This window comes from Aulonocara stuartgranti (assembly GCF_965226115.1).
Source record: "Aulonocara stuartgranti genome assembly, chromosome: 7".
NCBI classification, from domain to species: Eukaryota; Metazoa; Chordata; class Actinopteri; order Cichliformes; family Cichlidae; genus Aulonocara; species Aulonocara stuartgranti.
The window spans coordinates 4164133-4185027 of NC_138945.1; the positions used below are offsets into that span (position 1 = coordinate 4164133).

Consider the following 20895-nt stretch of genomic DNA (forward strand, 5'->3'; position numbering starts at 1 on the left):
TTTCTCAATATTTACTTCAAAAGTCCAAACAGGTAAACAGCAACAGAATTCCAAATTATGAAAACTTATAAAGCTCAATTCAAAATGAAGAGAGATCGCCAGGTCAAAAAACCATGTGGCTCCACTCTCCTCTCGCCCAATTTCCTGTTTTTCTGCACTATCGAAATAAAAGCATACATTTCAAATTAAACTGCATGTAGGCTCCTACAGTAGGTTAATGAGATAAAACGATTCAGCTGACTTTATTATTGTTTTCTGATTATTATTATTTGATTTTGAGTTTTCTTTGCCCTTACTAAGTTGCTCTAATAAAATATCCTGTAATTAAAGTCTAAATTATGGACATTGTGGACTTCTGTGAAATAGGACAAGAAATCTGAGTAGTAATCTTTATTTATATAAATAACTCTTACCGATTACACCAGCCTTTTAAGTATAAGAGTCACTTGAGGCCTACTGTCCAGACCCCTCATTAACCCGTTTGATTAGTAAATGCACCGATATATGGAAGAGCTATCGTTAACAGGTGTGACTGGTAAGATTTGACTTGTAAGGATGCACAGGTTTTTGATTATGTTATCAGTGGATCCAAGGAACACACCTAAACACCAAGTTTGTTAAAGCTGGGCTATTCCCTTCACCCACACTGGCTCCATCTGAGCTCTGCATTACCTCAGAGAGCCAAACAGATGTGTATAGGTTGCTGGTCCTGAAGATCGACAGGCTCAGCTGATTTATTCCTCTGTTGTTACACCAACAACAGACTGTACACCCACTTTGTCTTTGCTAAACTCTTACTTTAAATTCTTCCCTATATATTTTCATTTTTTTGGCAGCACGGTGGCACGGTGGTTAGCACTGTTGCCGCACAGCAAGAAGGTCCTGAGTTCAATTCCACCATCAGGCCGGGGTCTTTCTGTGTGGAGTTTGCATGTTCTCCCCGTGTTTGCGTGGGTTCTCTCCGGGTACTCCGGCTTCCTCCCACCGTCCAAAGACATGCAGCTTGTGGGGATAGGTTAATTGGATAATCCAAATTGCCACTAGGTGTGAATGTGCGAGTCAATGTGAGTGTGAATGGTTGTCTGTCCTTGTGTGTTAGCCCTGCGACAGACTGGCAACCTGTCCAGGGTGTACCCTGCCTCTCGCCCTATGACAGCTGGGATAGGCTCCAGCGCCCCCCGCGCCCCTGAAAAGGATAAGCGGAAGCGAATGGATGGATGGATGGATATTTTCATTTTACCACCAGTATTTTAGAATATACTTTGGCTAGGCCTCTCCAAATCCTTTGTTTGTCTGTTTTTTAATTGTATTTTTTTTTATTAATGTATTTATTTATGTTTTGTTTTGTTGAGGTAATTCAGAAGTGGACTCGAATCATTGCCCTGCTGCATACCTTGAGTGTGTTTGAACTTATATATTATATGTAGTGGCTTGCAAAAGTATTCGGCCCCCTTGAACTTTAACACATTTTGTCACATTACAGCCACAAACATCAATCAATTTTATTGGAATTCCACGTGAAAGACCAACACAAAGTGGTGCACACGTGAGAAGTGGAATGAAAATCATACATGATTCCAAACATTTTTTACAAATAAATAACTGCAAAGTGGGGTGAACTTTCTGTTAATGGTACTCATGGCCATTGATCAGTGATTGTTGATCAATGGTCACGAGAATTTGCATAATTAAGATGAAGGAACTGACCTCCCAGCCCATTGTTCCTTCAGTGGGCTGGTTTCAGTCATTATGCAAATGTAGTGTTTATAAGATTTGGGAAACCTGCAGTCAGCTGAGACTGAAGAAGTCACCTGGATGAGTGACGAAATGTTTCTCCCACTGAAAACACTGCGTCCAGATGAACAGAATTATCTTCTGGAGATTTACTTAGCTGTATGATTAAGAATGCATGAAGACGTCTGGCAATGTTCACATTCTGTTTAACTTTAAGTGGCGCAGACTAATGAAGTAGTCTAGTGACAAAAATTACAAATAGTTTTTTGAAATGAAAGTTGTTTATTGAAAACAAAAATTAGTGAAGGAATTATTGTGAATAAGTTTATTATCTAAATAAAGTTGCTGCTAGCCTTTTCTGTCATTGTTTTGTTTAGATGGGGAGTGAAAATATTTCTTTCTGACATGTGGGGAATGATGTAAAAAGTTTGAGAACAATTGATGTGGTCTCGTGTCCAACAGGAGGCACCAGCTGCTTTGTAATAAATTGCTAGTATGGGGTAGTTTAGAATGAATAAGTTGCCCTAACTTAGTCATTTTAAGTAAGCCTTAGTTTTTTTGAGGCAGCGAGTTTGCATAATTTTTTTGAGTTCTGGGAACTAATTCGATTTGACAGCGCTGATGCTGGGTTTGTCTTATACCTTTATTGTGAAATGTAACTATATAACATTTGGAAGGTTTTTATTATTGTGAGCTCAAAAATTGAACTTTGCAGGAGTGCTGGACTTTTTTCATAATTAACAAGCTAATTTTTATAAGTTACAAATTCATTAATGTATCTGTTACTAGCAGATTTGTTGTTTTACTGGAATTTGGATTTTTGTTTGGTTTTAAAACCTGTTCCCTTTGAAATGTTCACCTTTACTAAATTTAGTTTGGTTTGTGGTTGTGGCTCACATCTTTGACATAGGGAACCAGAACACATGGATTTAAATGCAGACTCAGACAAGCGACAAAAGTTTCAATGATTTTTATTATAAGTAAAAGATGGCACAGAGCCAGAGGATCCAGTCCAGCACACACACCAGGAAGGAACTGAGAAGGAGACAAGAATCCAAATTAAGGACACTAGGAGAGTTTCCTTCTACAGAGAGGTGATGTAATCCTGATTTACTGCTTCTGGAGTGTAAAACATCGTGCAGGATGGAGGGGAAACCGATGTTTGAGCACACTGCTGGTTGTTGAGAGCAGGTCTGTTGACTGAACTCCACCAGCTGATGGAGCTGTGCTCACTGGACTGGAGAATCCTGCCACTCACTAACACACAAACCAACAGGAGGAGGCAGCAAGACAGAGAACAAAGATGAGATTTTTCTGTTCCAAGCTACAAGATATTATTACAGTTTATAACTCATTAACCCACCTTTGGTGTGAGCAGCCTCGGCCATTAATGATCAGCGCATCAGCTCTGCTACCTCGTAGGAGTCCTCGTTGAACACCTCCAGTCTCAGCTCCAGATTCAGCCACAGATCCACGTGAGCCCCTCGGCACGCTACAGTCACCAGGCTGTTTGCTCTCAGAGTTCAGCTCCCCTGGATTACTGACTACCTGACAGGCGGCAAACTGCGGTCTACGGCTGTTACTCTGGACGTATATAAATATCTATTAAATTATATATCTTATGATATATAATTTAATATTTTTTTAAAAAAATGTTTTTTAATTTTTTTCATTTATTTAGAATAAATGAATATACATTATTTATTATACATCCAATTCTAGATTTATAGATATATAATTTCATAAATTAGAGGGACTATTGTTCCCACAACTATTATGAAATTGGAATTCATGTGTTTTTTCTCTAATGTTTCACTGTCGTTCACCAGTTCACACCAGTCCCTTAAAAGACTGTCTCTACATTCATCTTGGATCATTGGGGGAAATATGAAAGAGAAATTGTGTTTTCTCCACGTTGTAAATGTGTTTCATGTGGACAAAAGGATAATTTTTGCATTATTTTCAGCACAGACACATAAAATTCTTTTAATTATAATTGATTTAGAGTCGTCTCAATCATTGCAGATTCAGAGGGATGTGGCAAAGCTTTAGAGGTCTGTTGTTCCCACAAGAGGACTTAAGATTTTGGTTAATAATTTCAACTAACCCAACATTAAAATTCAGGGTTATTTTTTGTCTCATGTTTGACATGGCACTGTCGTTCACTAGTACTAACCAGTCCCTTAAAAGACTGTCTCTACATGCATCTTGGATCATTGGGGGAAATACGAAAGAATAAATTGTGTTTTCTCCACGTTGTAAATGTGTTTCACGTGAACAAAAGGAGTTTTTTGCCAGTGTTTTCAGCACAGACACATAACATTCAATTTTCTTACGGCAGCTGTCTTTTTCTTCTTTTTCACTAAGTTTCCTGATATTTTGGAAGATTTTACGTGTGACTGTGAAAGACTTCAGTTTGAAGTAATCACGCTTACATCTTTGACTGTCTTCATAAAACACACCGCATGGACCTAACATGTTGGGAGATGAACAGGTGAGAGTTTGGAAACAATTTTGTCCACTTAATCCGTAAAATTGTGTGAATGCTACAGTTGTGGAAAATCCATATTTACAGCGCCAGAGATAAGCTTTTTCGTGAAGTAGAGAAGTACAACCTAAACATGGACTATTGAATGTATAAATCAGAATAGTCTCCACTAAATTTCCATTTTGTTGCAAAAAAGGTTCAAAAGCTTCACATAAACGAGGCTCGCTGTGCTTTATTTTTCCAGGAATTTCCTTTTTTTCATAATCTGGCTCAAATGCTGGAGAAACAATGATATTTTTACTATGTTTCATGACAACAATAACAAATGCATACTGCTTATGTCCATGAATCTGAAGGTACTCTTTGAGGAATGGAAAAAATCTGTTTGCATCAACACTTGGAATTTTTTCTGGAATTGTTTTCTGCATTTCTTTGATTGAATGATAAAATTTCTCTTCATTTTTATTCTGTTGACAAATCGATTCACTTTCATCCTTAAACAGCTTCATTTTTTGCTGCTCTTCCGTACTACAAGTATTACATTTGTTGTAGTGTAAATTTGGTAGAATTTTATTATGATGTTTTGCTTCGGCTGCTGTCAACATCTCGGAAAAATTGTGTGTATTGAAAATTTCGGATAAAAAAAAAATTTGATTACCAGATATGTGGAGAATCTTTGAACGGAAAGGATTGATAGAGTTTGGATAGGCAGGATTTCTTTTTGGTTTAACAGCAAGATCATCCGGAAATGACAACTTTCTTTTGAGAAAGTGACTATTTTTGGATACAAGAAGATTATTATGGCCATTTTTATGGGTAGAGTTTTCAGCTTCTTTAATTTTGAATTCAAACTTTTTGCCATTTGCAAATGATTTTTGTAAAAGATTTCCAAAATATAATTGTTGCGCTTTTTTGCTAGCAAAGGTGCTGATCTGGGTTGATTTTTTAAATTTATATAACTTGTATTTGAAAGTGAATTTGAACTTATCTTCTATTTTCTGGTGCCAGGGTGCAGATCTCTTCACTAAAGAAAGAGAGGACAAAAAGGCGTGATGAGAACATTCACAGCTGCTAGAAACTGGAATTCAAAGGTTGATTTGTCCAAATGACAAAAGAGATGTCACAATGCAGCAACGACCACGTTAAGCAACATTTCCCGAAAGGTTAAAACACTTTGGAAATAAATAAAAACACAATCCAATGATATTAAACTGAAAAAAAAAATATCTATTTTTACTATGTTTGTACTATTACAAAACAAAACAAAGCTTCTCATTGGACAAGAAAAAAACAAGCTGCTTGAGTGCAGACACAATAATTTGCTGGAGTCAAATTCAAAATAAGATTTGGCTTAATTTTCAAAATAATTTGTCTCTCTATGTAATTAAATGTTGCTCACAACTTCAAAATGTAAAAACAAAATGATTCTGGTCCCACAGAGACATTTTCAGTGTCAGGGGTTCGGTTTCTCTGCTCTCTGTGTCTGGTGTTTTGCCCCGGGTCCTTGGGCTCGTCTCTCATCCCGCCTTTGATTGTGCGCACCTGTGAGGCTCCACCTGTTCCTGACCACCTGGCTGATAAGACCACTATTAAGCTGAGGTTGAATCCTGTCTTCGCTGGATCGTTGAACTGCAACCCTGACTATCGTTTCTCTGTGTTTGTGTGACATTGTCCCTCGTTGTGCTTTGCCTGACCTCCCAGTATCTCTGTGCACAGGTTTTGGACCCCACCAGTGGTGTGGTTGAGAGCACTGTAAATATTGGACAGGTTGGACCCCCCTTGGACCACTAACTCCCTGGCACATTTGCTCACTCATTGTAAATAAACGCACTGAACTGCCAAACCGAGTCTGCGACTGAGTCGCCTGTCTCTTTCTACGTGACATTCAGAAGCAGTTTGTTAACCAGAACCTGTGATATATATTATATATAAAACTAGGGCTGCATGTAACATGTAAATCATGTAATAATACGCTCCACTAGAACACCCAAACACCCAGACAAACTTTGACTTTACGGTTGTTTTTTAAAATAGTACACTACATTAGATTTTTCACTTCCAACCCACCTTTGGTGCGAATAGCCTCGCAGCTGTAACGTGCCAGCTTTCTCATCTTTCTCATTTGCCTTTTCGGCCTGAAAAAAGACAAAGATTTGAGATTATTTTCAACTTGATTTGAGGAAATGCAGTCTATGAAAACAGATCAAAAAGTAAGAAAAAACTATGTAATTTTATAACAAAGTGTAAAAAATGACTGCAATTCTGGTTATGCAATACTTCTGTTAAACACCTTAAATTAATGCTAAACGTCTGAACTTCAACCACATCTTGATTGCTTTAATTCACTGTGGTGGTATACAGAGGAAAAACTCTCCCAATACCTATGATCTTATCACCTGAACCAGGAAACAATAATGTACAACACTCTCACTTTCTGTTTTGTTTCTCTGAAATCCCTGACATCATCACGAGAAAAACCTGTGTGGGTGTGCTTTAATGCTTTGTCAGTTATTTGAATAGATAAAGCTAAATGTGTTCCAAAAGGAAGAAGAAGGATATTTTAACTTGAACTGCGAACTGCAGTGTAGAAAAGTGCGAGAACCTCAAATTTGTAATGAGGCACAGCCGAGTACTTGAACAAATCGGTGAGGCTGAATATTTAAACTCAGTTTTAATGGTCTGCTGTAAGTCCATCAAAGTCCATCAAAGAAAGTTTTGCATTCTTCCTGACAGACACCTCAGAGTCTGCCTGACCTTCTCCTCATTCTTCCAGGTAACGACTTCCACAAAGCAGCAGGCTGGAAGAACCATCAGGTTTTGTGTTCTTACAGCATGGTCAACATGACATGTGAAATTAAATATATTAAAGATGAGCCCACCTGGCTTGTCTTGGGTTTAGCTTCTTGGCAAGTGAAGGAACTTGAGGTTCTTACAGTTAGTTCAATCTAGGAAAAGCCTCTCTGCTCCCTCTGGGTGGATCTATTCCTCCAGAGCCACCTTGAGTAGGTTATAGTCACCCACCCAAAGAGGACTTCATACAATTTTCCATCTTTTTGACAAACATTCAGGCTTTTGTTTTACTATAGATTTTTCATACCCATTCTCTTTGCAATTTTTGCAATACCTATGATCCTAACTGCATACTATTTAGAAACAGTTATAGTTAATATCCAAACTGTTATAAGATTCTTGCCTTTTGTGGATCCCAAGGGTACATGCTGAATTGACTTTGAGGTCAAGCAACATCAGTTTCATTAACTTGGTGTTGGTATAGATGGTATACACTGAGATACACGGTTGCTTGACTGTGCATTCAGTGGACGCTGATGTGATGACTTCAACCTGAGAAAAAACAATATTACATGTTACAATATTACAGTCTTACAGCACTTTGAATGACGCTGAAAGCTGCTAGCCTCATATCATGTCAGACACACCTCGTTGTTTTGCATCATTCACTGTTGTTTGCATGTCCAAGCAGGTTACCGCCCTGCAGTTTTACAGAAGTTTCCTGACTCAACTTTCTGTTCCTCGGTCTTACACAAAAGAAACTGAATGCCGTGAGATGACTTGTTGGGAATATAAATGACGCAGTCATGTTGTGCCATTCATATTCAAAATGTAATGTAGTTTTACCCAAATACTGAGTAGTCCGTACATCTATATGAGAGAGGGTGTCAGGAGCATCCTGAGCTTATTGCATGTTGCTCTTTGTATCATATTTGTATTGAGATTTTTGGTTTTTCCTTTATTATGATTTATTCCCTGAGGTTTCTCTTGTGTGTTTGTCTCCTCCCCGTGTGTTTGCATTTGTCTCTCGCCCCTCCGTGTGTCTTGTGTCTCCATGTTTTCATCTCTTTTTGCCCGCTCTGTGTCTTAGTCGTGTCACCGTGTTTAGTCTCACCTGTCTTGCCCTGCTCCTCTCCTCGTGTTTCATCTTTTCCCTCCCTGTTCATGCCGGCCGCTGTGTCAAGCCTGTGTGTTTCCTGTTTTATTTTGACAGTCTTGCGTCCCATGTTCAATGTGTTCTGCTTTGCGTCGCTCTGTCTCGTCACCTTTAATTTGTCCCAGCTTTCCCCCCATGTGTTTCCACTTCCCCGATCACCCTCTTGTGTGTATTTATTGTGTCAGTTTTGCCTTGGTCTTCGTCGGTGTGTTGTGTTCCTCCCGGGAGTTGTCTGTGTTTCTTCCAGTGAATCCCTCCTCGTGTTTCTGTGTTGCCTCCAAGATTTTTCTAGTGTTCCAAGTTTTGTGTTTACTTATTTAGTTCTCACAGTTTAGGTGTTTCTCGGTTTAGTTTTTTGTTATTTTGGATTTTTCCTGTCTGAGTTCACATTTTGAAAATCTGCCTAAATAAACAGCTCGCCCTTAGTTAACCACTACCTTGTCTCCTGTGGTCTATGTTTGGGTCCTCGTACAAACCTCACACGATCTGCACTCACCAAGAGATCGTGACAGAGGGACAGAGCTCTGTATTCATATAGACATATAGAGAGATTTATAGCTGTATGAAAAACTAACACATTTACATTAATAGTTTGGCTTCTTTTTGTCTAATAGCTTTAACCCTGAGTGTTTTGTGCTGATTCAGCCATGGTTTTTTTTTTTCATCCGACTGTCTGAGCTGCCCCACAAACTCTTATTTGTATCTTTAACCCTTGTGACATTTCTCTAGTAATTATAGTCACAAGAAGGAATAAGTCAGATTATTCCTTCTTGTGACTGGATTATAATTCAAAGAAAAGATTCAAATAAACAAAGAAACTTACCTTCGAGGTAGCAGAGCTGATGCGCATTTCAAAAAGGGCAGTTTTGGGAGGTCGGACAGAATTTATGAGGATTCCTGATCATGTGGTCAGCCTAACTCCTCCCCTCCTTCCTGGTTTTTTCACAACTCTCACAGCTTTCAAAACAGCGCTGTGTGTGTTATGTGATCACTTCTGCTAACCACTGAAGGCGTATCTACTATGTAGGACTTCATTTCAGTAAAAAAAAAACAGACATTACATGTTTACAAGCTCTCAGCACTCAAACCAGGAAACCTTAATGTACAACACGACGACTTTCAGTTTTGTTTCTCTGAAATCACTGTCGTCATTGCAGGAACACTCTGGACGTTCTTAAGTGCTTTGTGGGCAAACTGAAAAGTGTTATATTGCCTTCATAAGGTCTACTTTAGAGCTGGGGTGAGTCAATATTAGTGTACACTCTGCAAAACACCATTGTAATGTTCTGGGTGAACCACAATGAGTCTGAAAAAAAGAGTTTAAATGTTACTTTTAAGCTGCCATCAGCAGGTTTAAACAGAATGCAGCATGACAGTGATGCTCACACACTCTTTGTAGTGTTATAGTTCTGTATAGATCTCGTAAGTAGTTTGACTGAACGACCAGCAGAATTGAGAGCTACGACTGTCAGTTAAGCAAACGAGCTGCAGCTCATGAATTAATATTTTAAAACAAAAGGGCCCCCACTCTGGTGTGAGAGCTCTGTGACCGCCCTTGCAAGTAAAAACTGCAGCGTGTGTGTTTCTACTCTCTGACTCTCAGCTGAAGAAGTGTCTTTAGAATAAATCTCTTGACATCCTTATATACTACAAAGAAGAATCAGCTGCTGAGGAGGATTAATGAATGATGCCAGGGACACGTTGCTGTACTTGGTCTCCATGGTCTCCGGTTCATCAGCTGACAGGAAGTAAAGATGCTCTGTGTGGTGAAGTATCTGGTTCTGTAAAGGTTCTGTAGCACCAGCTGGAAACCTTCGACCAGTTGATATGAGGACAGTGTTGTGCAAAAGTCTTGACCTGCTCCTCATTTCCATCCATCTTCATCCGCTTTATCCGAGGCCGGGTCGCGGGGGCAGCAGCCTAAGCAAAGAGGCCCAGACCTCCCTCTCCCCAGCCACCTCCTCCAGCTTATCCGGGGGAACACCAAGGCGTTCCCAGGCCAGCCGAGAGATATAACCTTTCCAGAGTGTCCTGGGTCTGCCCCGGGCAGACATCCTTGTCAGATGCCCGAACCACCTCAGCTGGCTCCTTTCAATTTTGCCAACCAGCCATTCTTGTAAATTTTTTTAAGTTGTCTTGAATAATAGTTCATCAGGCTTTCTGAAGGTCTTTCAATTGTTTTTAAGTTTTGGGTCATTGGCTGCTTTTTCACTCATTCTCAATCCAGTCCTTTTTCCATTTTCAGATTAATTTGTTTAAGCCACTCAGCATTAAACTTTGAATCATTTAAGCAACCAAAAACTCACCAGATATTACATCTTGATTAGTCCTCAGTGAGAATTATCACCTGAACCAGGAGACAATAATGTACAACACTCTCACTTTCAGTTTTGTTTCTCTGAAATCCCTGACATCATCACGAGAAAAACCTGTGTGGGTGTGCTTTAATGCTTTGCCAGTTATTAGAAGAGATAAAGCTAAATGTGTTCCAAAAGGAAGAAGAAGGATATTTTAACTTGAACTGCGAACTGCAGTGTAGAAAAGTGCAAGAACCTCAAATTTGTAATCAGGCACAGCCGAGTACTTGAACATATCAGTGAAGTTGAATATTTAACCTCAGTTTTAATGGTCTGCTGTAAGTCCATCAAAGCCCATCAAAGAAAGTTTTGCATTCTTCCTGACAGACACCTCAGAGTCTGCCTGACCTTCTCCTCATTCTTCCAGGTAACGACTTCCACAAAGCAGCAGGCTGGAAGAACCATCAGGTTTTGTGTTCTTACAGCATGGTCAACATGACATGTGAAATTAAATATATTAAAGATGAGCCCACCTGGCTTGTCTTGGGTTTAGCTTCTTGGCAAGTGAAGGAACTTGAGGTTCTTACAGTTAGTTCAATCTAGGAAAAGCCTCTCTGCTCCCTCTGGGTGGATCTATTCCTCCAGAGCCACCTTGAGTAGGTTATAGTCACCCACCCAAAGAGGACTTCATACAATTTTCCATCTTTTTGACAAACATTCAGGCTTTTGTTTTACTATAGATTTTTCATACCCATTCTCTTTGCAATTTTTGCCTTTATGGACTAAATTTAGTTTGGTTTGTGGTTGTGGCTCACATCTTTGACATGGGGAACAAGAACACATGGATTTAAATGCAGACTCAGACAAGCGACAAAAGTTTCAATGATTTTTATTATAAGTAAAAGATGGCACAGAGCCAGAGGATCCAGTCCAGCACACACACCAGGAAGGAACTGAGAAGGACACAAGAATCCAAAATAAGGACACTAGGAGAGTTTCCTTCTACAGAGAGGTGATATAATCCTGATTTACTGCTTCTGGAGTGTAAAACATCGTGCAGGATGGAGGAGAAACCGATGTTTGAGCACACTGCTGGTTGTTGAGAGCAGGTGTGTTGACTGAACTCCACCAGCTGATGGAGCTGTGCTCACTGGACTGGAGAATCCTGCCACTCACTAACACACAAACCAACAGGAGGAGGCAGCAAGACAGAGAACAAAGATGAGATTTTTCTGTTCCAAGCTACAAGATATTGTTACAGTTTATAACTCATCAACCCACCTTTGGTGTGAGCAGCCTCGGCCATTAATGATCAGCGCATCAGCTCTGCTGCCTCGTAGGAGTCCTCGTTGAACACCTCCAGTCTCAGCTCCAGATTCATCCACAGATCCACGTGAGCCCCTCGGCACGCTACAGTCACCAGGCTGTTTGCTCTCAGAGTTCAGCTCCCCTGGATTACTGACTACCTGACAGGCGGCAAACTGCGGTCTACGGCTGTTACTCTGGACGTATATAAATATCTATTAAATTATATATCTTATGATATATAATTTAATATATGTTTTTAAAAAGGGTTTTATTATTAATTATTAATTAACTCTAGAACAACACCAGGTGATTTTCACCTGAGCAAATATATTTAAATGATTTTGAATATGTTGCGTTTGTCTGAGTGTCATGGGTCCTTGGGTAGCTTCAGCATTGTCTTTGACGTCTTTGAAGGTACAGCCTGCTTTTTTCTCTTTTCCTTTCTTTTCTTTTTCTTTTTTTTTTTTTTTACAGCCATGTATGATTTTCACCTGGCAATAGTGATAGAGGGTAAAGCAGGTTTTGGGTGAATTTCACTTAGTTTTTACCCACCAATACAACAAAGTACAATTTTTTGTTTCTCTATCCTGCACCTGTTCGCTTGTCGAGGAGACTGTGCCTTCACCAGAGAAGTTTAAAATTTTCCATTAATTATTTTTTTGTTAAAGAATTTTTTGTTCTCAAATTCAAAATTTTTCAGTAATGTTGGAGCATTTTTTAGGGTCCCCCATGGCACTTCTTTTTCCATTTTGTTTGACATGGCACAGTTGGAAATAAAAGATGGCCCACTCTAATTGATAATGTGTTGTCATATTTTGATATATTTTGATGCCAAGTACTTCTTGTTGGGTATATTATATTGGGTAAAAATCACCCGGCGTTAGTGATGGTGTTATAGTGATAGTGTTTTAGGGTTAATTATTATATATATATAATATATATAATAAATATATAATATATAATTATTATATTATTATTATATTATATTATATTATATTATTATTATATTATATTATATTATTAATTAATTACTAATAATTGTTTTTCTATTATTAATCTATTATTAATCAAAATTAATATTAATTTCATTAATTTGAGTGTAATTATGGTTTATTTTGAAGATGGTAAAGATTTAAAGGACTGTTGGTCTCACAAGAGGAGATAGGATTTTGGTAAATAAGTTCCAGTGTGAAATTAGTGCAATTCATGGCCATTTTATTTCTAATTTTTGGCACAGTAATTTTCTCCTTGGGAGACTCGTTCACCAGTTCACACCAGTCCCTTAAAAGACTGTCTCTACATGCATCTTGGATCTTTGGGGGAAATATGAAAGAAGAAATTGTGTCTTTACCATGTTGTATATGTGTTTCACGTGAACAAAAGGAATTTTTTGCCAGTGTTTTCAGCACAGACACATAGGATTTTATTTTCTTATGGAAGCTGCATCTTTCTTCTTTTTCACTAAGTTCTGTGATATATTGGAAGATTTTACGTGTGACTGTGAAAGACTTCAGTTTGAAGCAATCACGCTTACATCTTTGACTGTCTTCATAAAACACACCGCGTGGACCTAACATGTTGGTAGATGAGTAGGTGAGAGTTTGGAAACAATTTTGTTTATAAAATTGTGTGAATGCTACAGTTGTGGAAAATCCATATTTAAAGCGCCAGAGATAAGCTTTTCCAAGAAGTAGACACAAACATCCTAAACAAGGACTATTGAATGTATAAATCAGAATATCCTCCACTAAAATTCCAAACTGTTGCAAAAAAGGTTCCAAAGCTTCACATAAACGAGGCTCGCTGTGCTTTATTTTTCCAGGAATTTCCTTTTTTTCATAATCTGGCTCAAATGCTGGAGAAACAATGATATTTTTCCTATGTTTCATGACAACAATAGCAAATGCATACTGCTTTTGTTCATTACTTTGAAGGTATTCTTTCAGAAATGGAAAAAATCTGTTTGGATCAACACTTGGAATTTTTTTCTGCATTTCTTCAATTATTAAATGATAAAATTTCTCATACTCGTTATTCTGTCGATGAATCGGTTTACATTCATCCTTAAGCTTCAGTTCTTTCTGCTCTTCTATTCTACAAGTATTGAGTTTATCATTTAAATGTTTCACTTCAGCTGCTGTCAATATCTCAGAAAAAATTTGTGCATTGAAACTTTTAACTTCGGATAAAAAAAAAATCTGATTGCCGGGTATGCTGAGAATTTTTGAAGGAAAAGGAATTTCAGAGAATTTCATATATTCATGATTTCTTTTTGATTTCTTAGGAACGGTAAAAACATTTGAAACTGCGTAATTTCTTTTGAGGAGGTTATTAGATTTTGTTTTAGATACAGTATGAACCTGAGTTGATTTATCACACCAATTTTTAAAGACAACATGTCGAATGTTGAAGTCACCTTTATGGAGATAATTAAAACTGAATGATATTTGTGGTATTATTTTAAAAATGTGATTTTCTTTGTTATGGAACAAGGGTGCTGATTTCTTAGCTGTAAAAAGAGTAAAAAAGATGTATGATTAAGGAATTCACAACTGCTGTAACTGCATTATTTAAAGGGTTGGATGATCCAAATTACAAAAAGATTTTCTATATGGTATCCCAGTTAAAACCACAATAAGCAACTTTCCTCAGAAAGTAAATAAATGAGTCAAAACACAATCCATGAATTTGCAAACTGTTTGAACAAACATTAAACTAATAATATGATACATCAACTTTTTTACCAGTGATATTTTGCATTTTCCTTCCTTTAAAAAAGAAAAGAAAAGAAGAAAACCTGAATTTACTCTCTTTGAATTTGTTGCCAGCAACAAATGTTCTCCAAAAATGAAGCACCAGTAAATACATAAAAAAAAAAAAAAAAAAAAAAAAATCATGATTCTCATTGGTGTATGACCAAAAACCTGACAGCATTCCTGACAGCATTTTTGCTCTTAGCTTGGACTTAGTCTAAACAGATGCGCTGATGAGCTTTATCTCCTGACAATGTGATTTCCATTTCATCATCATAACTGTTTTTAATTGACTAGAACAGAGGAATGTTTCTTACATAGCCTTAACCAGGACAGAAGACAAACCACAGGAGGTTATAGGCAAAATGTTTTGCTGGCATCAAATTCAAAATAAGCTGGTATAATTGAAGAAAAAAAAGTCTAATTAAACATTGTATGATTTGTGCCTTAACTTTAACTTAAAAGTGTTTTTTTAAATTAAAAAAGACAAGTAAAAATAAGACAAAAAATAAGATAAAAGTAACTACTACTTTCTTTTTTTAACTTCCAAGTTTCAAGAAAATGTAAAGGAAAACATATGGGCTCAAATTGTGGTCATAAATATTTTGTACTTGTAAATCAGGATTTGTATGTGTAAAAACAATTTGTGTGCGTAAAGAAAAGATTTGTGTGTGGACTTAGCCAAAAAGTATGTGTGAAGGACCTGAAGCTCCATAAAGCACCCCTCCAATAGCCAAACCCACCTGTTCTCTGATTGGATAGTTAAATTTGTGATTGACACACGTATTTTTTGGCTAAGTCCACACACAAACCTTTTTTACACACACAAATTCTTTTTACACATACAAATCCTGATTTACAAGTACAAAATATTTATGACCACAATTTGAGCCCATAAAAACAAGCGTTATTAACCTACCGTTGGTATGTATAGCCATGTACCTGTAACAGATAATTGAGATCATTAACATTTTAACTTAATATGGGGAAACAGAATATACAGTCAGGTTTGCAATTATTTGAACAATGACTGAATGCAAAATTTTAATAAAACACTTTAATTACAGCTAAAGGTCTGAACTTCAACCACATCTTTAATCAAACAAAGGGGAGATTCACAAAAACTGTGTTTCTGTCCAAGTACTTAGGGACCTAATTGTATATGCTACACTTGGAATAAAAACAAAGAAGAAAAGATTTTAGAGACAGTTACAGTTAATATCCAAACTGAGATGATGTAAAATACTTGCTTTCTATGGCTTAAAAACAGATACTTTTCCATGGTAACGGACTGATGAATCGTGGTTGTGGTTGTAGTTGGTTTGAGCTGATTTACGTCACTGGATTCTCACAAAAAGTTGTTACGATTTTTCAACCTAAATAGAAAATATATTACACATATTACCACAGCATGTTAGATACCATACACTGAACCCTCTCTAGTCGCATATTATCACAGTCAAATCTAATTTTTATTGCATCATTCACTCTTGTGTCCCTGTGAAACTACATGCAGCAGGTATCTGACCTACTTTTATAGATGTTTCTTGTTTTTGTCCTCCCAGCTGTTTCAGTTTCTTGTGCAAGGAAAGTGTTGTCTTATCAAGCTTTCTTTTAAAATTGCCCGAGGTGATTAATCTGTGTGCACATGCATGTATACATATAGCTATCTGTAAAGTAAGGAACAGAGAGATCTATATCTGTGTAGACAGATAAGATAACTGCTCTACGGTACTGAACAGGTTTACTTCATCAAGCTATGAGCCAAATAAGCTGATACCAAATCATTGCTTTTCTTTTTGTGTTTTGATAGTAGTAAAGCTGAAACAAACATGCTTTTTTGATCCATAGAGTTTGTTACATTGTTCACTTCACTGCCTAAGCTGCCACAGAAACTCTGATTTGCGTTTTAACCCTTGTGACAAAGTATAAGTATAAAAACAGGATACAAAGAAACTTACCTACGAGGCAGCAGAGGTGGGTCGCTGATCAAAAGGGACGTTTTGGAAGATCTGACAGGATTTTATAACAATTTCTGACCATGTGACCACACTAACTCCTCCCCTTTTCTACCTGATCATTTCACAAGTATATTGAACACAAATTATCTTAAATTTCAACGAGAATAGTAGAGTGTGTTTTGTGATCACATCTTCTAATCACTAAAAGTGTATCCAGTCACACAAGTTTATTTCCATTAAAAATCAGAGATTGTAGCATGACTTGCCCTCAGTAAGCACAATCACCTGAACCAGGAAACAACAATGTAGAACAGGTTTACTTTCAGTTTAGCTTCTATGAAATTACTGTGATCAGAACAGTAATATCACTGTAGATAAAGCCTAAGGGCTTTATTGATTAATTGAAAATTCTTATATATACTGTAAATTTAAATATAAATTGATATACAAAGAGGTGTTTACAAGGGTTATAGAGCTGGTTACGTAGCTATTTGGTGGTTACGTGTTTTGATATTTACATGTTTACACATTTGAATGTTTACACATGCATGTTCAAAGCAGTAATAAGTATGTATTATAGCTACCTACCGGTACTTGTTTTCCGTGCATTGATCTGAGTATAAGATTTCCTAGCTTCTGAGAGGCCAGTGAAGTATTCATGAGAGCGGTACACAGGAAGTGTTGGTTGTTGTTTCTGTGTGCTGAGAGTAAGGAGGCTGCTAAGAAAGTTATCAGTCTCCATCTTGCTGTTCCTAATTATTCAGAGAGATTCCAAACCATCTAGTGAACCCTCACGTTACAATAGACAATGTAAGACTATTTATACTCATATTCTTGCAAAAGCCTGATGTTTTAGGTGAACCCCCTCGAGCCCTGATGTCTGAAACAAGAGTTAAAAAACCTTTTAGTTAGAAAAATGAAACTGCTTTCATCTGTCCATTTCCAAAACCAGGTTCAGCTGCATTATGTGTACAGACAATGTTGTGTACTCACACTAAACACTAAAGGAAATGTTTGCATTCTCCTGGACTGACAAACATTTTGTAATCATCTCTCTGAAAGTTCCTCTGTCAGTTCTCAACTCCAATAAGAGATCTTAAACACCTCCTCAATTACAAACTCAGAAAACTGCCATCACATTTTGATCCAACATGCAAAACTATCTGGAAATTGTCTGACTGGCAATGGCTTCATTAGGGGACCTGATCCTTGGAGTGGACCAATGTTTGGCACGGCATGTTTTGGGGTTTAAAGCCACAGAGACTCTGTGTTTAGAAAAAATGTGTCTTAGCTGTTCTGATACTCCTGACACATATGGGATGACTAACAGTTTTTGGTTAGACAGCAGTTGTCCTTCTTCTCTCCTGGATCACCTCGAGGTTTCTTTAGCAGCCTTCCCAGCTTGGACAAATATCCTGCTGGGATGATCACTTTTACTCAGGGCCTTCTTGATATAATATTCTTTTGTTTTCTCCCAATGAAAATGTTACATCCAGATAGACAGAATCAACTTTTGGGGGTTTCCTTATTTGGATGATTGAGCATGTATCAAAACGATAAAAGAAAACCACACGTCAGCCATGGACTGGCCTCCGAAGACTGTGGACCTCAACATTTTTATATTATTGTAGCAGCGTGGGATCATCTTGACATAGAAGAGAAGAAAAGGAAGAAACATCAAAAGAAGAGCTTTGAATGCACTTCAAAAAACCTGGAGAACTACTCCTGAACACTACTTTCACTAAATTCAACGTAGCTTTCCTGAGAGAACATGATGCGTGATAAGCAGATGACCTAACAAGGAAAAAAACGAAACTCACACAATATATATGGAGAAGGGTGATGGGGGAAGTGGAAACACTAGGGGTACGAATTAAGCATGAGGAGACAGGAGGAAGTAAAACTAAACCCGCTGAACACAGGATGCGAGGCTATAAGTTACAAATAAAAATAATAAGGCTTTAAAGTAAAACAGGAAGTACACGAACCCCCAAACCTGACACAGGATTGGGGATAAACCAAGACGAAACACAGAGACATGACATATTTGTTTTTTATGGATTACAGAAGACCTCTTTGGATTTGCTGTGGCTTTGTGGTCAGGCAACACCAAAGATCCAAATGACATGTGGCTTTTTTTTATAGCGTATATCATGATTTACACAGGTGGTAGGATGCAGTGAATTCTCACAACATGCTGTGTTGGTTTTTCAAGCTGAACAGAAAAAAAAAGTCGCATGCATTATGGCAAATGGACGGGTTCTTATACATCGATTTTCTACTTTATCTGAGCACTCAAAACGTTTTACACAACTTGTGCATTCACCCAAGCACTTTCTTCTACACTGTTTCTAATTCCTATCTAACATTCACACACATTCATACTCTGATGGATGCATCGGAGAGCAACATGGGGGTACTATCTTGGCATATAGACTGGAACAGACTGGGATTGAACCCCCAAGCTTCCGGTTAGTTGGTGACCTGATCTACCAACCAATAAGCAAAACACATTTAATGACACACACTGAAAGCTCTCCAGCCCCAGATCCTCACGGTGGCACCTCACTGTTTTTACGTCATTTTCTCTGGTATGCATGTGAAACTGGTTGTAGCAGGTGTCTTGTGACATTTCTCACATTTTCTCCCTGCTGTCATGAATCTGATGTACATAACAAAGGGTTGTCTCTGAACGTTCTTTACCCTTAGAAAATAAAATGCCTGTGGTGACTGTGTGAGACAAAAAAATACATTATATGTGTTTGGTTTCTGTTTAATCTGAAAGTTCTGCTTTTAAAAAGGCAAGTTTATTAAGTTGTCGCCTTAAAATGTGATTTAAATTTGTAATCATTGTGCGAACACTCTAACAACTTTTACCACAAAAAGGAATCTATAAAAATGTAAAGTACCAACTACAGTGAACACAAATTACATTCAAATTGGACAAGTATAGTAAAACATGTTATCTGGTTACTTCTTCTCATCATTGAAAATGTATCCAGTCAGCCAGGAGTTTCATTTCTGTGAAAATAAAAACAAAACAATCCTGACAACATGATTACACCTTTGCACGTTTCAGTTTTGTTTGTCTGAAATTCCTGCCATCAGCCTCTTAAAACGAGTTTGCGTGCTGTCACGACTTCAAGTTGTTACTTAATTGAAAGTTTCCACACAGACTCTATAAAGTCTAGTTTAGAGTCCAGGGTTAAGAGTGTAGACGTAACAGTATCACTACTGCAATAGTTTATAAACTTAAAAAAGGGTTGTTTATAAAAAATGTGAAGAAGATGGTCCTTTGGAAATGAAATGATTAATTGTATAAATGAATGTGTTTGTATGTGACCCGTACACTCAGTGTGTGATGATCTGTGGTTAGTGGCCTTCTCTCTTTTCTTCCATTACACTTCCATTTTGTGTAACAATGAGTGTAAATAACTTCAGGTACAACAAAGACAGTTGGAAGGAGGTAACCCAGAAAGACATTAAAGTATACATGCGTCTTGATTTTGAGTGGTGTGCATACATCTAGTAATGTGTAGTCTAGTGATAAGACTACACACCTTCGGAGCGAGAGTCACAAGTTCGATTTCCACCCGGTATCCAGTAAGCGTCCTGGCTAGACCTGCCATACTAAAACCAAGCCCTGGAATGGTGCAGCAATATCTGCAGCTCGGACACAGGAATTTCGCTACATGTTGTACTCTGTGTAATTGTGTATGTGACAAATAAAGGTTTTTGTTCTGTTAATGATTTTACCTGCAGTTTATGTGATACAGAGTCTGCCCAGATGATTTTTTCGACCACCATGTCACTCCAGAAATGTTACATGTTTTTACCGGTGATTCACTTTGACAACCGTGACAAAAAACAAGCCAACAAGACAATCATCTATGTCCCCAATCCAAACATCACAGTGGATGAGCATCTGGTCGCTTTAGGTGACGCTGACCTTTCAAACGAAAATGCCAAGAAAGCAGTTAAATATACCATGAAGATGTTGGCAACGTGTGATGCCAGGACAAATTATGTGTGGAACATGAAACGTGTAGACGGTTCTCCTGTAAAGAACCAATTGAAGTTTGTGGTTCTGGAGATTGATTGGAGGTCTCAAGAGACATAAGACATAATTGTTTTTCATTAATTGTCCTCCTGGTCTGGAGCCGTGCCAGAATCAAGTGTAACTTTCAGATAATTTTCTGCAATCACTTTTGACCAGGAGCACAACAGATGTTACTTTATTTCACAGGTGTCAAACTCCAGGCCTCGGGGGTCGGTGTCCTGCAGGTTTTAGATGTATCCTTGAGCCAACACAGCTGATTTCAACGGCTAAATCATGGCCTGGAACGGCCTGGTAATGAACTAATGATTTGACTCAGGTGTGTTGACCCAGGGTGAGATCTAAAACATG

The 20895-nt window shown here is 37.8% G+C and overlaps 2 long non-coding RNA genes across 3 annotated transcripts; both read right to left on the bottom strand.

Moving 5' to 3' along the window:
* Window positions 1-2689: 2689 nt before the first annotated feature.
* LOC309711575 lies at window positions 2690-19141 on the bottom strand. Of its 2 annotated transcripts, XR_014278011.1 has the most exons (6): window positions 19127-19141; window positions 16488-16599; window positions 15777-15902; window positions 15446-15468; window positions 3098-5246; window positions 2690-2991 (listed from the first exon to the last, which is right to left on the bottom strand). It is a non-coding gene; the product is annotated as an uncharacterized lncRNA (long non-coding RNA). The 2 variants fall into 2 exon arrangements; XR_014278012.1 differs by lacking the exons at window positions 15446-15468; window positions 15777-15902; window positions 16488-16599; window positions 19127-19141 and adding exons at window positions 6290-6357; window positions 7416-7564; window positions 8992-9084.
* LOC309711574 lies at window positions 11339-12698 on the bottom strand. Its single transcript, XR_014278010.1, has 2 exons — window positions 11747-12698; window positions 11339-11640 (listed from the first exon to the last, which is right to left on the bottom strand). It is a non-coding gene; the product is annotated as an uncharacterized lncRNA (long non-coding RNA).
* Window positions 19142-20895: the final 1754 nt, after the last annotated feature.